The sequence below is a fragment of the Camarhynchus parvulus genome, chromosome Z (assembly GCF_901933205.1).
Source record: "Camarhynchus parvulus chromosome Z, STF_HiC, whole genome shotgun sequence".
Classification (NCBI taxonomy): domain Eukaryota; kingdom Metazoa; phylum Chordata; class Aves; order Passeriformes; family Thraupidae; genus Camarhynchus; species Camarhynchus parvulus.
In genome coordinates, this window is record NC_044601.1 from 39,768,987 (window position 1) to 39,785,089 (window position 16,103).

The following is a 16,103-nucleotide window of genomic DNA, read 5'->3' on the forward strand; positions in this document are numbered from 1 at the left end:
TGTGTTTGAGAAGTAACAACGTAACTTCTAAATCAGAAATACAAATATAAGGAATGATTTAATCAGTTAGTAAAAAGAGGTATAATTTTAGGTACTTACTACTGTTTCACATTTTGTCATAATTTACTTTTTGTACGTTACTTGAAAAACTGTATTACATACATGCACACTGCCATACTGCAGCCATTGCAGAGCTAACTAACCCACAGGAAGAGAAATGTGTTTCAAACCAACAGCAAGTAATTTAGCTTTCACTCAGGAAAGGCAGGTGGTCTTGCATCAGAGTGCCTTTTGAACAATCATTACAAAGGTTGAGGTTGTAACAGAAAAAGGCACTGACATGTCCCGAGGAGGGAACTTTTGTGTAAATTGCATGGACATACAGGATTTAATAACAAACTGCAAACCAGACCTAGTAAAAACACACAGAAGCTCAGCAGATAAAGCTGACTGCTGTAGATCATATGTCACTATAGAAGCTAAATCAGATTCAGTAGAGTAGACTAAGCTTCGCTTCTCTCGTGTGGATTATTCAATATTATATCTGGTCATTTTCAATGCAAAGAATTTGTTTTCTACCCACAGCTTAGCCATGAATGTTTAAATGGTGCTGCTATGGAGCAGAGCGATAAAGAGAAGATGGACAAGCCAAGATTGGATAGTGGATGGAGAGGACCACCTTTTTAACAATGGACACTTAATTATGGACAAACCTCCTGGAACTTTTTTTAATGGATACACTGTTTCGACCTATCTCCTCTGCTACAGCTTGCTACTGGTTCTCCTCAGAAAAACACGCCAGATGGAAAGCTAAGCTATAACTGGGAAAAAAGAAGGAAAGTGATGCTAAAATTAAAACTTTCAGGATGGGCCATAATAAGACTTTTCTTGAAAAAACCTTAGTAGTTTCTTAATTTGATTCAGCCTAAGAGCCTTAATGCCACATTATTAGTTGCACTGATTAAGGCCTGAAACACTATGTCAATTTTTCAATTTCAAATCAAGCTAAATCCACACAAAACATTATACTGAATTCAAATGAATCATTGCAATTTTCCTATCAAAACTTCCCAGAAACTTCAATCCATAAGAAATACTATTATACTTACTTATATGCTTATATAATTATATATTTATTTTGGTTTTGCTGCAGGATAAAATTGAATTTCCAGTTACTCAAATAACATAAAGTGATAAGATCATGCTATTAAGAATCACTCAATGTCTGTGTAGAAACCATGTCTTGGAGTTTTCTGATGTGAGCAAGGATACAGTCTATCTTTAGAAGCTCAGTGGATTACTGAAAAATTAGCACTTCTGCTATAGTCTTTCACTCCCTGATTAATTTTGTAGATTATAACTTACTGACTAGACATAAAAGCTGTATGGGCAAAGAGATATTCTACAGTGTATAGGTAGTGTGTGTGCGTGTATATATATATATATATATATATATATATATATATATATATATATATATATATACACGTATGTATGTATATATATATGGTTATATAAATAACTGTAACCATCATTAAAGGTACACTCTAGCACCGAATTAGTACAGTACTGAGCTAATTTAATTGCTAATGCTTTAAACCGAAATTAAATTGTCTTTTTCTCCCTAGTATTTAATTTTCAGAGTCAAAAGGGTTAAAGTTAGAATATTAGTTAAACTTCAGAAGAAATTAGGCATGATGAATGGAGAAAATGTTGCCATGAAATCAGAAATGCATATATCAAAATGCCAGCTGTAACATCATTATTTCTAAGTAAAAGGAACTAGGTCTATTTCTTCTATAATTCTTGTGTATCACTATTAAAACCTTAAAGGAATTGTAGTATTTACTGCTTTTTTAAAGATTCAGCATTATTCAGCATTTTAAAAGATCCATGGAGCTGTGTTTGCTTTACCCATCACCTCTCTCCCACAGTGCCCTTCATCGCTCCTGCCTGGCTGTACTGCAGGGATGATGATAGCAAACACCTTGTTAAAGACATCCTACCACTGAAACAAACCTGATTCAGCCAGCAGCATTTTTGTGTTCATGGACTAAAATAAGATGGGTTTGGTGCAGTTCTTATCTTGAGGTGAACTGACACCTGTGATAGCAGGTGGCATTTTTTTTTTATTTTATTTTTTCCTATCAAAAGCTTTCTTTAGGACTGAAAAGAACAAAGGACCTCTCAATCCACCTTTTGTTCTGTTTTTGTGTGTTCTTCCAACACTGTGTATTTTGCTCACTGAATATGGCAAATGAAGCCGGTTGTGTCTTTCAGGTAGAAATCTCTGTCCCATTTGACATATTTCAGGGTTGGAATTCACTGCTTCTATAAAAGCAGAACAGAAGAGTGCAGAAACAGGGAATTTCAATCAACGGGGCGAATCTTTAAATACTATATCCAGGCTACCTCCACGTGGAGAAAAAGGATGACGTAATGCTCTGGTGAAACAAAAAGGCGAGGGCGAAGGCCAGGGCCAGGGCCGGGTGGGGGAGGAGGCTGGGAGGGCCAGACTCGGGCCGGACCGGGGCAGCGCCTCCCTCACAGCCCGCGCCCCTCCCGCCTCGCCTCACGCCGCGCCGCCAGGTGGCGCCGCCGCGCCGGGAATCGCCCGGGGCGGGTGCCGCAGGCCCCACACCGCTGGGGAGTGCCCCTGCCCGGGAGTGCCCCTGCCCGGGAATGTCGGCCGTAGCCCGGTAGTGCTGGCCCCAGCCCGGTATAGTGCCGCCTGGGAATGCCGGCCCCAGCCCGGGAGTGCCCTCCCGGGAATGCCCGTCGGCTGGCCCCAGCCCAGCGGCGCCTGTGCCTCCTTCAGGCCGCCGCTCAGCAGTCTGTAAATGCAAGAGCGCTGCTGTTCCTGTACAGTCTGAGTGTGACAGCCTGTGCTCAGGGAACCATGGCGCTCCGGAGCTGTTTGGGAGATTTTCTCCTGGTAGGTGTGCTGTACAGCATTGCAGAAACTTACACGGGCTGCTAACATCGGGCTAAAAATAGCGTTAAAAGAGCGAAAGAGCTACTAACCTGTGTAAAGATTTTATGTTAACTCCCCTAGCTCCTAACTACGAGGTCCTCCTCGGCGGCTCTCATGTGACCCCACCTGGAATCCTATTGCCAGGCCTGGAGTCAGTACAGAGGAAGGTGTGCACCTGTTGCCGTGAGTCCAGAGGAGGGAAAAAAATTAATCAGAGGGCCGGAACAGATATCCTATGAGGAAAAGCTGAGAAAGCTAGTGCTTTGCCTAAAGGAGAGAATGCTTTTGTCGCTGAAAAAGGGGATTATAAGAAAGATTGGGTCAAGCTTCTTTAGCAGGGCCTGTAGCAATAGGAGACAAGGTTATGGTTTTAAACTACAAAGGAATACATACAGAAGAAGTCTTTTATTATGAGGGTGGTAAAATACTGGTACAGGTTGCCCAGAGAGGTCTTAAATACCCCATCTCTAAAAACATTTGCGGTCAGTTCAGACAGGGCTCTGAGTTACCTGATGTGGCTCAAGATGTCCCTGCCCATTGCAGGATGGTTGGACTGGATGACCTTTATTGCTGACTTCCAAACCAAACTCTTCAGTGGTTTAGTGGTTCTATGGCTGTGTTGCCACTTGACATGAACCTGAAAATAAATGGACTCTGCTTTGTTTCACAGGAGACATGTAGTGTGTGTCACTTTTCAGAAGCTAGCTGCCAGCTAAAGGAAGCTATTAGAAGTAGTTAGGGTGGTTTCTAGTGTCAAACTAGTTATGGATAAAATTACACCAATTTCCAGATAATGTTGCCATTTACAATTAGAATGACATACTCAGAACTTTACTTCTGCAAGATTTTTCCATTATGTCTCTACCACAAAGGAATTATCTGCTATGTCCATGACATCTCTTTGCATGGACTGGCTAACCAATTTGTACCTATATACCCACTGAAAAACCTGCTACATGCTTTTTTCTGAGCATTTTATACTATAAGAAAGAGAAGAAAAACAAAGCATAGATGCAGAATAAGCAACAGAAATTGAGAGGTCTGAGCTAATTTACTTACTGTAAACATGCAATTCTGGCATGTTTCACTCTCCTTAAATAACTAAGTTGTTGACAATATTTTTGGTTTAGGGAGAGAAGAGACCTATTTCCCATTCTCTTTTAAAGAAATTAAGGGGCAACACTTGTGCCAATATCCAGAATATTTTATCTGCACCCTGAAGAGTTTTCCATTGTTCATGCCTGTTGCGCCTTCTCTACTTCGTTGTGCTAAGTACAGATGCATAGTGATTAAGCATAGATGTACTCAGAATGAACCCTCTACTCCAGGAAAAAACAGACAAGCAAACCCTCAATTATAAGAAACCAGAGAAGCAGGATTAAACTTCTCAAACCTGGGTTGTTTGTGGAAGTAAAAAAAGGTAGTAATTAATAGGAACACCTAGTAAATATGCAAAGTATCTATATTAATATTATTTAGAGCTTTAGTTAGTCATACAGAGATATGAATATGCATTTAAGTGTTATGAGCTCTGTGGATCTTGTTAATGGGCAGCTTCAGTGGGGTGCATGTCTTATCATAGGGCACAAAATTATTCACACCTGGGACTTCTATTGCCTCTTTCCCTCTTTTTGTGTTATAGAAACTACAGAAGAGTACTGGGTGGTATAACAAGTGATTAAAGGGCACTTGTGACATAAAGAATTTAATAAGCTAAATGATCAATTTTTGTTGATGCTTATCCTGCCTATAGCACCTAATTGAAATATATTCTTGGTGGAAAACTTCCTGTGTCTTTGCTTTAATAATTTTATTTACAGCATTGATTCATACCTTTAATCTTCTGCTCTTTCTTATATTTACTTGCTCACTTTTTATTCTGGTTTCTTTCTTTTTCTCTTCAGTCTTCTCTGGTTTTTAACGTTCACCCACATCATCTTCAGCTCTCTGACATTTCAGTCTGTTGATGCACACAAACATTCTGCCAAAACAAGTTAGCTAGAAATAGGGCCATCCTTAGTGACTGCTCCACTTTCAGCACTACATTGTACCAACTGTGATTGACAGAGCTCATGCTGTCCAGCCTAATAGTTCTTCAGTGGTGATTAACTGGGCTAGTGATACACGGATGGGGGGTTGATGGATGCCTAACTTTCTGCTGCACTGGTCTCACTCAGGTGCAGATCCTTTACTCTTTCAGAAATGCCACACTGGATGATTTACTATGCTTTGCTAAGTACTGTGGTGGTTTGGTTGTTCATTTTGCCTCTGCTCACCTCAGTTATGAGCTCTGCTGAGTCTCACCCTGAGGAAATATAAAATGCAGGAGCTGCGTGAAGACAAGAGAATGGAAGCAAAACATCTGAAGTGAAACTGCCAAAAGTCTGGTGCTTTGTCTAAACAGTATGAAAAGGCAACTCAAGTTGTGGAGCTTAGGAAGCTAAGTTCTGGACCTATGTTCCAAGAATATATGAGGATTTTTTAAGCAATGTTATTTTCCCAGGCAATCTCTTTACATCATACCTTTTATTCTTTCTCTTCTAACATTTATTTGCTTTGTCCTACCATAGTCTAATTATCTAGACTATAACAATCCAAACTCTAATAATACACCACTTTTTCTTGTCTATTTCTGTCTGCATGTTCCAAAAAATAAAATAATAATTTTGAGAATTTTTTAAGCCTTACTCTGTCTCCATAAATCAATGTAAGATTTCCTTTATATTTAACTGTATTGTATTTATTATGTCTGTGGATGCATTTGGTCCCACACAAAATATTAATGGTTTAAGCAGAATTGTGTATTACAGGATGACAGGTGGCATACAAAGCTGTTGCACAACACCAGAATACCTGAATGTGCTATGTGCCCAGATTATGTCATAAAGGAGGATCTGGAGCTGGCATATTTTCTCACACAAAAATAATCTAAATAGCTATTAAAAAAAAATCTTTCTGTGAAAGACTGTGAAATCTCTGGACTAAAACTCATAAAATGTAATGAAGTTTAAATTTCTTGCACTGCGATAACCTTGTGACCCACTTAGGGTATGCTTATACTATAGCTTTGGTTAAGATCAAGCATATACTCTCAACACAAGAATTGTTATCCTGTGGTTTTCATCGCCAAGTGTTTGTTCTTAAAGTGCACAAAATAAATACTTCTCAGATTAATTAGATAGAAATTTTCAATCAAGTGGAGTTGGGCAGGCGCTTCAAAAGAGCACATGCAGCAGTTCAGCATGTAATTAGCTTAAGTCCCTGGATCTCTGAGACATGTAAGCTACCTTAGATTTATTTTTCTTCTTTTTCCAGCCATAGACACTGTTCCCATGTGGAGATGACTGTTCATTACCTGACCAGTGCACAAGAATAGTTCACCATGGAGCAGGAGCAGAGAAGACTCTGAGATAAAGGTTGCATTAATAGGAAATTGGAGCAAAAGGCTATAAATGAAACTCTAGAAACATCTCCTACAGTTTACCAGGCTTGCTTTAAGGGCCAGAGAATTCAGTGAGTTTTGATATTTAAATATTGGGCTAGCATCACTCTTGAGTAATTTTCTTGACCTAGCAATGGTTCCAGGGATTCACCTAGTGTCAATGTCAGATATTCCTCACCACCTCTTCTGGTATACACCCAACCTCGTCTCATGTTGCATATGTTGCATTTATTTATAAATAAATGCAGACAGCTTTTAACAGTTGTGATGATTCAGATGATCTTCGTCTGTAAGCTAATGATAATACTGCTCTGACTGAAAGATTTGTAAGGCTATGGTCATTGACATTTGTGACACACATAGCAACTATGCAGGCACAGCTTTTGAAAAGCTTATAAATAGAATAGCCCATTATGTCTTTGACAAGGAGACAGGTTTGTTGCTTTTTAAAAAATCTTAAGTTTAGCAATATTTAGTATTTCTATTTAGATGCCATAGAATTTCAAAGACAAATTACTATTCTTTTGTTCTTTGTAAACTGTGGATTACTGCAGTAAAATGTCATATTTTATGATTTATGTGAAATCTTGAGATTTGCTGCTAAATGCTTTTTGGAAAATTTGTAGTATTCATTGTTGAAGTTGTACTAACAAGAATATATACTTCAGTACTCCAGGGACTGGGTTTCTTCAGCAGAAACACGCTTAGAAAATTAAAACAACTGGAGGACAACTGCATTGTTTGTGTATAGGGCATGACTGCTGGAAAATGCAGAATCAGAAAATTGTGAAAGAAAAGGAAGAGATGCCAGAGAAAAAGCTTGAAGATCAAGCACCTATTTATGAGAATAGTATTTAGGGCAGCCTTTAAGGGAAAAAGGCCGTTATGAATCAATTTTATACTACTTAGATTTTGATTTTACCATAACAGCCATAATAGTTAAAAAACCCTGTCTTCTTTGCATACTAAATGACTTTTCAATCTTCCAAGTTTTTTGGGAAGTGTCTGTCATATTCTTTTAGATATTCATTTTGTGGTCTCAGTATTTTCTAGCTGATGTATGTCAAAGGTGTAATAGACTGAGAGTTTAAGAGTATTTTAAATAAATATTCCCATGCTAAATGTATGTCTGCAGAAGTTGATACAGTAGTGCAGCTATTCCCCGACGATGCTATAATGTGTGCAGTTTTATGACTTGAGATAATTGTGCCTCAAAAAGTCACTCTTGTCATTTTTCATTGTACCAAGAAGTAAAAGGTGCTGTTAGGGATTATGCCAATCAAAACAAGAAACCTACAGGATAATACTGGATTCACATGGGCTGTTGCTGCAAACTACTATAGTACACTTAAAAAAGAAGCCTAATTGCTCCTCTGCTAATGCACTAGCATGGATTTTGGGCTAAGTCATATGACTTATCTCACAGAGGTTTCTTGATTTGTTTCATAAACAGTCGGTTGCTTATATTCATAGACAGATGGACTAGAAAATTTCTGTTTCTGTTGCTCCTACAGTTACTGTTTTAAATTTTGTTGATTACCTAAATTCCAATAAATATATTTAGAATAAAACAGCAATAATGTACAGCATTACAATTGCAATACGAAAGCAAAAGTAGAATTTGTAAGCAAAGTGATTAACATTGGCCATCTAAACAACTCAAAACATAAAATTTGTGCATGAAAACTTTTTGAACTATTCTTATGTAGTTTTGAATGAGAAGCTGAACAGGGCTCTGGGTACTTTTTAAGATTAGTAGACTTACCAGGTATACTATGCCTAGCATGCTTGTCTGTACTACTGTCAATGTATCTGCAGGCTGTGACATTCACCTATGAGTTGCTGATGTTAATTTTTATTGCCTCATATGCATTTCCACTTAAACACATTTTTCTGTGTTAATTCAGTTTCAAAGCATTAACTTCAGGTCATGCTGATGCTCTTCATTTTCTTTTCAGATTTTCAACACTTTAGGGGAAGGATTTAGGGCATTTATTTTCTTAACAGTTTGACTGAAACCCATTCATGGTTTGACAGTGATCTGCTGGTAAAATGTTCTTTCACCTCCATAGCCACTTCTCTAGCACACAACCAAATGTGTATAAAAGTGAGTAAGTAAGTAAATAAATAAATAAATAAATAAATAAAGTCTGCCTGATAAAAGAAGACACTTTATGTCTGTTATGTACTTATGTGAGTTGTATGTATATAATTTGTCTCTGACATTTCATTTGTCTAACTAAAACCAGTATGGAGAGCCTGCAGAAATGGTGTTTCGCAAAGGCAAAAATGGGGTAAATCCTATGATGTAATCTGCGCAGAGAATGCAGCCAAATGGAGGTCCAATATAATTTCACCTTGTTTAAGTATTACTGAAATCTAAATATTAAAATTACTTACTAACTTTTTTTTTTAGGGTAACCATTGATGCCTTTTCTTCACCAAGCTTTACAGCAACGTGGAAGATTTAGGTGTAGGAGAGAATAAATCTAAGTTTTGGGGGTTTTTTGTGTTCTTTTTTCTTTTTTTTTAACAGCAAATTCCAGTGAATTCTCATGAGTATGTACTGCTCATGAGAGGTATACTGCTTCAGTCAGTGCAAAATGGACTGCGGAAGATGTTAAGAGGAGAAGAATCTGAGCCATTTCCACACAGCCATGTTTATCAGCATTGGAAGTACTTCAGTCATACATCTGAAAATCTGAAGGGACTATAAGAAAGTTTATTGTTGAAGTACCTTGTTTTAAAATCTTGAACCGTATATATTACAGCTGATATTACTGCTAAAAACTGTAATTTGTCAGCTCAAGATTTCAGGGAAAAATAGCTTGGTTTTGCACAGATAAATTGCAAAGGTTTCTTCCATCTTTGTTTAAGTCTGAAACTTTTAGTCACATTTGCAGTCCACCATATTGCGTTGGAAGTAATTTTTGTTTGTTTGTTTGTTATGTTTTTCAAGGTTGGGAAATACTTTTTAAAAGTCACTTTTTCCACTAGAAAATATATCAGGTAAGTCCTCATTAAAGTCTTGTCTAAACAAATTAGAAAATCTAGATTTGAGCCTTGATATTTTCTTTAAAAATTGCTTCACAGAAATTTCTTACTTTTTTGTCAACATCTTTCAACAGCATGCTTCTACTGTTGTTGCTAGCTGTTTGAAACATTATTGCTCTGGACTGTAAGTGTCAGCAGAAGCTATTAATGGAAAAATGGCAAAACGTAAGACACCCTAATATAATGCCAGGGAAAATGCCTAGAATTAGAGAAACCTCTGACAAGAGGTTCCTATAGGGTGTTATTTTCTTAACAGTGCCAAAATATGCAACAGATGAAACTGAACACTCTGATTAAGGTGGTTTTGTTTGTGGCATGATGCTGTTATATTATCCTGTTACCCTGTACGAAAATCTAATCACAGTCTGTGTTTGTAGATCAAACTACTGAGAGTATAGTATTAAAAAAAAAAAAAAGCTGGTTTGAAACATGGTGTAATGTAATACTTTATATCCCAGCTCATTTGAGAGGGGTATGTGAGTGAGTGATTGATTGTAAATATTTTTCACATTTCCATTACTGAGCAAGACTTTTGACCTTGCAATTCAAGATTTATATCATCTGGATGTGATTTTTTTTTAATAGTTATGATCCTGAGATCTGTATGGTCTATTTATTATAGCAAATTCAGAGAATTTTACCTTGCACTTCAGAAATCTGCTGTATCATTTGGTATTGTAGCAAACTTTATGTTCCACAGAGAGTAGTATAGTTTAGTCTTCTTGTATATCAGAAGGAAAAGAAAGGGAGGAAAGAATGTGGGGAGGGAGGGTAGCATTTCTGCTTAGCCATATGTCACGATTCATGTAGCTTATGTTAGCTATATTAAAGACTTCTCAGAAGTGGCTTTGAGTCTTACAAGAATGGCTGGGGCAGGGAAAAACAGAATAAACTGAGGTTATTAGTCTGAAGCAGTTGATTTTTTTTTCTCCAGAAAATAGTGAAATATGAAAAAATGTGATTTTTTGTGATGTTTTTCCTAACCCATTTCACCAGTTTCTCCAGAACCCTCTGAATGGCAACATAGCCATGGAGTATCAGTCCCTCTTCCCCATTTTATTGGATATTCAAATTTGCTAAGGATTCCCTCTCTCCTTATCCAGGTCATTTTGGACTCAGTATCAGTCTCCAGGCTATACCACTAGTTACTGGCCTCAAGCTGGACATTGTGCCTTTGTTCACAACCCTGTTTTTCACCTGGCAATCCTTTTTTAAATCCACTGTCCGTTCATCTATCTGATACTTAATCAGCATGTTTATAAGGATACTATGAAAGACAGTATTGGAAACCTTGATACAGCCAAGATAAACATATCCACTGCTCTCCACCTAGCCAGTCGTCACGTTAGCCAATATTCATCCCTGTTTTGCTTATCAAATGCTAATATTATGAAACTCACTCATAGAATAAATTTTTGTGTGAAAGCCTGTGCCTCTAAATTCATTGTGCTTGGCAGCAAATATTTGATTGATTTCACTTGGTGATTAACATGCTGGAAACCTTATGGCTTTGCAGAACCAGCTATAATGTGTTAGGCACTGCCACAGAAAAAATCATTCTCAAAGGGTAAAACAATTGTTGGTACCATGCTTTTTAACTGTGTAACACTGTGGAATTTCATGGAAGTGCAACATTTATCTTCCATCTTCCATAAGTTAATTTCTGAACTCTGGAATACCTGATGTGTGAAAAGAGCAAAATTTTAACAAGCGCAGAAATCTTGAGACAGTTACAAATCAAAGTGATGTGGTGGTGTCATCAAACTAAACTGCCATTTGATTTTACTTTGACATTAACCTGTTTATGTTGTCAAGGTTAAAAAATAAAGAGTAGGTGTTTATCACTGGAGGTGCTAGCTATTACTTGACAACCGAGACATGAGAGTTTAAATCTATTCACACTGAATTCAGCAGGAATTTTACCAATCCTTTTAATGGAGTAAGGAGTTGGCCTTCATTTATAAAGAAAATCACAGAACCTGCAGTGCTAGTATAAGAACTGCAAGGAGGTATAATTTATAAGGGAATTTGTTAAAACACAGGATCTAATCATGCAGAGCTAGCACTCGCATAATTCTTTCAACAGTTAATAAATTACAACAGGGAAGCCCGTGGTTCATAAGTAAATGACATACGCAGTAAGAAAGACATGATGAAAAGGATACAAAAGTTTACACATAAGATAGAAGCACTCAGGTTTTAGAATGTGGGCTGAATACATATACATCACAGCATTAAAGTCCAGGTTTTAGACAAAATTAAAAACACTATAAAGAGGCAAAATTGCAGGTGATTCCAGTAACAAAAAAACCAAAAAACCAAAAAAAAAAAAAAAAAAACAAAACAAAAAAAAAAAAAAAAAAACAAAAAAAACAAAAGGTCTAATTTGTGTTTAAATGGTAGTTTCTGAAGACACAGATGAGCATCAGAGGATGGAAATTTGATAAATCAAACCAATGAGTAATTTATTCTTGAAAATAATTGTGTGCATACAATCATTACCTGATATTTGTTAACATACAAGTATCTGCTTTCAATGGCCTGCTACTGATATGCTGTTTTCCAAATTAGCACATGTATTAAAACTATAAACTGGAGAATTTCTCATGGACTTATCATATAAGTTTTAACAGCTCTTCCCTTTACCAAGCAGTCTGAGAAGTGACTAGCTATAAACCGGTGCCCAAAGAACAAATTAATTCATTTTTTGCTTCCTTGAAGACATTAGTGATGCTTGAGATGAAATGAAAACACACAACCCCCTGAAAAAGTAAGCCATCTGTGACAGCATAGATGTAATTTGGAATAATAATAAAGAAACAATTCTGTAAAAAGTATGCAGACCACTAGTGTGCCACTGTGAGTGTCACTCTTCTGCACAAAACAGTCACTCAGAATTTCTTAGTGACAGAGGGGTTGGAGTCTGTCACTATGTAAGCAACTGGGAGGCTTTGTACAGGTAAGCAGCTCTTTTATAGTCGTTATTGCAGTACATTACATACAAGCCAAGTAAATATGAAAAAATATTAAATAAAACTTTTATACAGATGCAAATGACACTGACCACAAAAAAGATGTTAAGTTTTTTGCTCAGTGTCAGAAAATATTCAGAAATCCAGTGCCATTATTGTGGTTCATCAAATATAAACTAACAACAACAAGTAAGAGTAAAGTTGCTTTTTGTTGTTTTTGTCACCATCATTACACAGGATGATGATAAATATTACTATTAAAAATAGGCATATTTGTATATGCCATTGTGGTTAGTTGTGTCTGCGCGAAGAGAAAGCCCGGCCAGTGCCACACGCACACTAGCAGCAGTCAGATGCGGACTGAGCCCTTCCCGGCGTAAGGGGATAGGCTGCGTCATTCCGGACTGAAGTGAAGCCTTCTGGCGCCAGCTGATGAGAGTCGCGTAATGATGGACAGGAGGCAGGCAGGTCTCAGCACCGGGGGGATTTATTGGGGGGGGGGGGGGGGGTGAGGGGTACAGAAAATTAGGAAAGCAGCAGGGATCTGCCCGAAAGGGCGGGGACTGAAGCAACTTATAAAGGGTGGCCAGGGGGAGGCATCAACCCGCTCCTAGACCAATAACAGAATATTATAATATAATAAACAAAATATAATAACAAATCGCGGCAGAGCATGTGTGGGGACTTGGGGATTTTGCCCAACCACCCGCGGCCCCAGATGGAAGGTTCTGGGGCTAGGGCAATAGGCTGACAGGCATAGCAACATAGGAGGGGTTAAAAGATTGATATAAAATTTGTAACAAAAAGGCGGGAGTAACTAAGCAACTGCAAGACTGACAGGGGTGGCTGAGGTAGGAAATGGGGAGGGGGGGCCTGGGACAGGTGCCATCTTAAGCATATAGAACTTAATATAAAATAAGCTAAAAACGTATAAAACATTTAACATTTAACATTGAACTAAGGAAACCCGTGAACCCTCGACCAAACAGCACACGCACCACAACCGTTAGTGATGTCCCCATGAAGTGCTGACATTTGATATCTGTACCTGGATGCACTGTCCCTGCTCTAGCCCTCTTGCTGGGAGTGGAACTTCCAGCTTTACATTGCAAGACTAATCATACCCTTTTCAGGGGTGGGAGGTGCTTTGGAGGCACCCACTGTCATGTTGTCCAATTGGATCTTTATCTTCATACTCACTTGAATGGGCCATTCAGTTCAGAGGGGCACTTTCTTTTTGTTTCTCCATAGGGCAAATGATTTAATGAGCATGGATGTAAACAGGACAGAGGTAGTCAGTGCCTTCATAGCCTCAGTCTTACCAGCAAAGACTTGTGATGAGATTCAAGAAGAAAGCGGATGCATATCAAGCCAGAGTTTCTTTGGGTGAACTTGACCGATAGTATATCCATGGACAAGCTTATTTCAAGGTTTCTGAGAGAGCTGATCAATATTTTCATAGGGCTGCTCTTTAGCATCTTTAAAACATGAAAATTGGAGAATGTCTGAGATGTTTGAAGGAGAAACAATATTACACTTCTGTGTTGGTTTTGCACGATCTGTCTTTGGTAGTGGAGTGGCCACAGAGGTGGCTCCTGTGAAAAGCTGCTGAACCTTCAGCCATGTCTGGTAGAACCAATCCCTGATGGCTCTGAAGATGGACATGGTGCTGGCCAAAACTGGGCCAATGAGAGAGGTTGGTAACGCCTCTGTGCCAGTGTATTTGGGAAAAAAAATGAAAACAGTAAGGGGACACAGGTTTTGTTCTTCCAGCCAGAGAAGAGGAAGATGTGAGAACATGTGAGGAAAATTACATGGCAACACCTCGGTCAGTGCAGAAGGAGGGGAGGGGAGGAGGTGCTCCAGGCACCAGAGCCAAGGTTCCTCTGCAGGCCATGGTGAGACTCTGGTGAAGCAGCTGTGCCCCTGCAGCCCTTGGGGATCCATAGGGGTTGCAGAGATCCATGGGGAGGGTGCCCATGGTGGAGTGGGTGGATGTCTGTCGGAGGCTGTGATCCAGTGGGAGACCCGGTGGAGAGAGAGGGTCCCTGCCTCCAGGGTGGAGCAGCCTGTCCTTGGAGGACTGCACCCTGGAAGTGTGACCCTTGCCACAGCAGTTTTGGGAGGACCATGAGCCCATGGGAGGGACTCACATTGCAGCAGCTTTGGGAGTGCTGCTGCTCATGAGATTGAAGCCATGCTGGAGAAGTTAATGAAGAACTGTCTCTTGTGGGAGGGATCCCACAGCCTCACAGGGGAAGGACTCCTCTCCTGGAACAGTGGAAGAAGATCTGGGGTGATAAGCTGACCAAACCCCTGTTGCCTGTCTCCTTGAGCTTTTGGTGGGGAGAAGGGAGGGGTTGGAGGAAAAAGGATGTTTTTAAGGTCTTATTTTGCTTCTCAGTATTCTCCTCTGATTTTCTTGGTAATAAATTCACTTTGTACTTCTAAGTTGAGCTTGTTTTGGCCTTGGAGTGTTTTCTTCTGGTTCTCATCTCAACTCTTGAACCTTTTGTTGAACTTGAACCCAGAATTCAATTTTTCTCTCCTCTGCCCAGCTATGGCAGGGAAGCATGAATAAGTAACACCATGGGTGCCTGGCATTTTGCCAGTGTCAAACCCTTGACAATGTCTAATCAAAAGTACCAAAATAACTATCTGATGAAGTAGAAACTAGTCAACCAACTTTGATACTATGGTAGTGTAGTGGCTTTGGTTTGCCAGTGTGAGTCACAGCACCAATTAATGTGGTGGGTTGTGTGCTGGCTAAATGCCAGTACACCCACTAAAATTATTTACACATTTTCTGCTGTGAGATAAGGATTAGGAGAAGAGCAAAAGCAGGCTCAAAACTTTAAGAGTATAAAGAAAACTTTATTGCCATAACTAAAAGAAGAAGAATAAGAATCAAAATAAACCTGCAGAATACTTCTCCTCCTCTCCCCCCACCTCTTCTTTCTTTTCCTACTGACAATATAAAGAAACAAAAGGGACTTTCAGCCAGTTTGCCACCTCTAAAATAGTCTTTCTTCAGTTTGCTTAGGGACAGGAGTCTCTCCTGCCATGCCATGGAGACTTTTCCACAAGAAACTGTTCTCTTGTGGTTTTAATTTTCACAGATAGCAGCCACCCAGAAATCTACAAACATTAAGTCCTTCTCACATTTGGTAGTCTTCTCACAACTACCACCATGGGTCATCTCAGCTTATTGGGGTGCAATTTTAAGGATAAACTGTTCTAGCCTAGAGACAAAAGTTCTCTTCATCCATCTCTGAGAAACAGAGGTCCTTTTCTTCTGTCTCTGGGTCAAGGTTTCTCATCTTTCTCATCTCTCTCTCTATTCAAGACTCTCATCAAATCACAGCTATTTCAACATCTTCCTGCTTCAGCACTGGTGCCTTTGCTCATGGCTGTGGTTAGAACGCTCAATCCTCCCAATGCATTCCATAAGTTAAAGGGAAAAAGTGTCTAATGTGTCAACTACATCTTCACCATAGGATTCTCAAGAGAATTTCAGCCCAAAACTAAGGCATCTCCTCATTCTCCTGCCATCTGGGCTTTGACTCTTCTTTCTTCACTGACATTGGTGTCTCTATGTTGTTCTCTTCACATCCCTTCAACTTTCCTTTTTCTAATTTGGGAGAAGTGGGACCCACAGGTT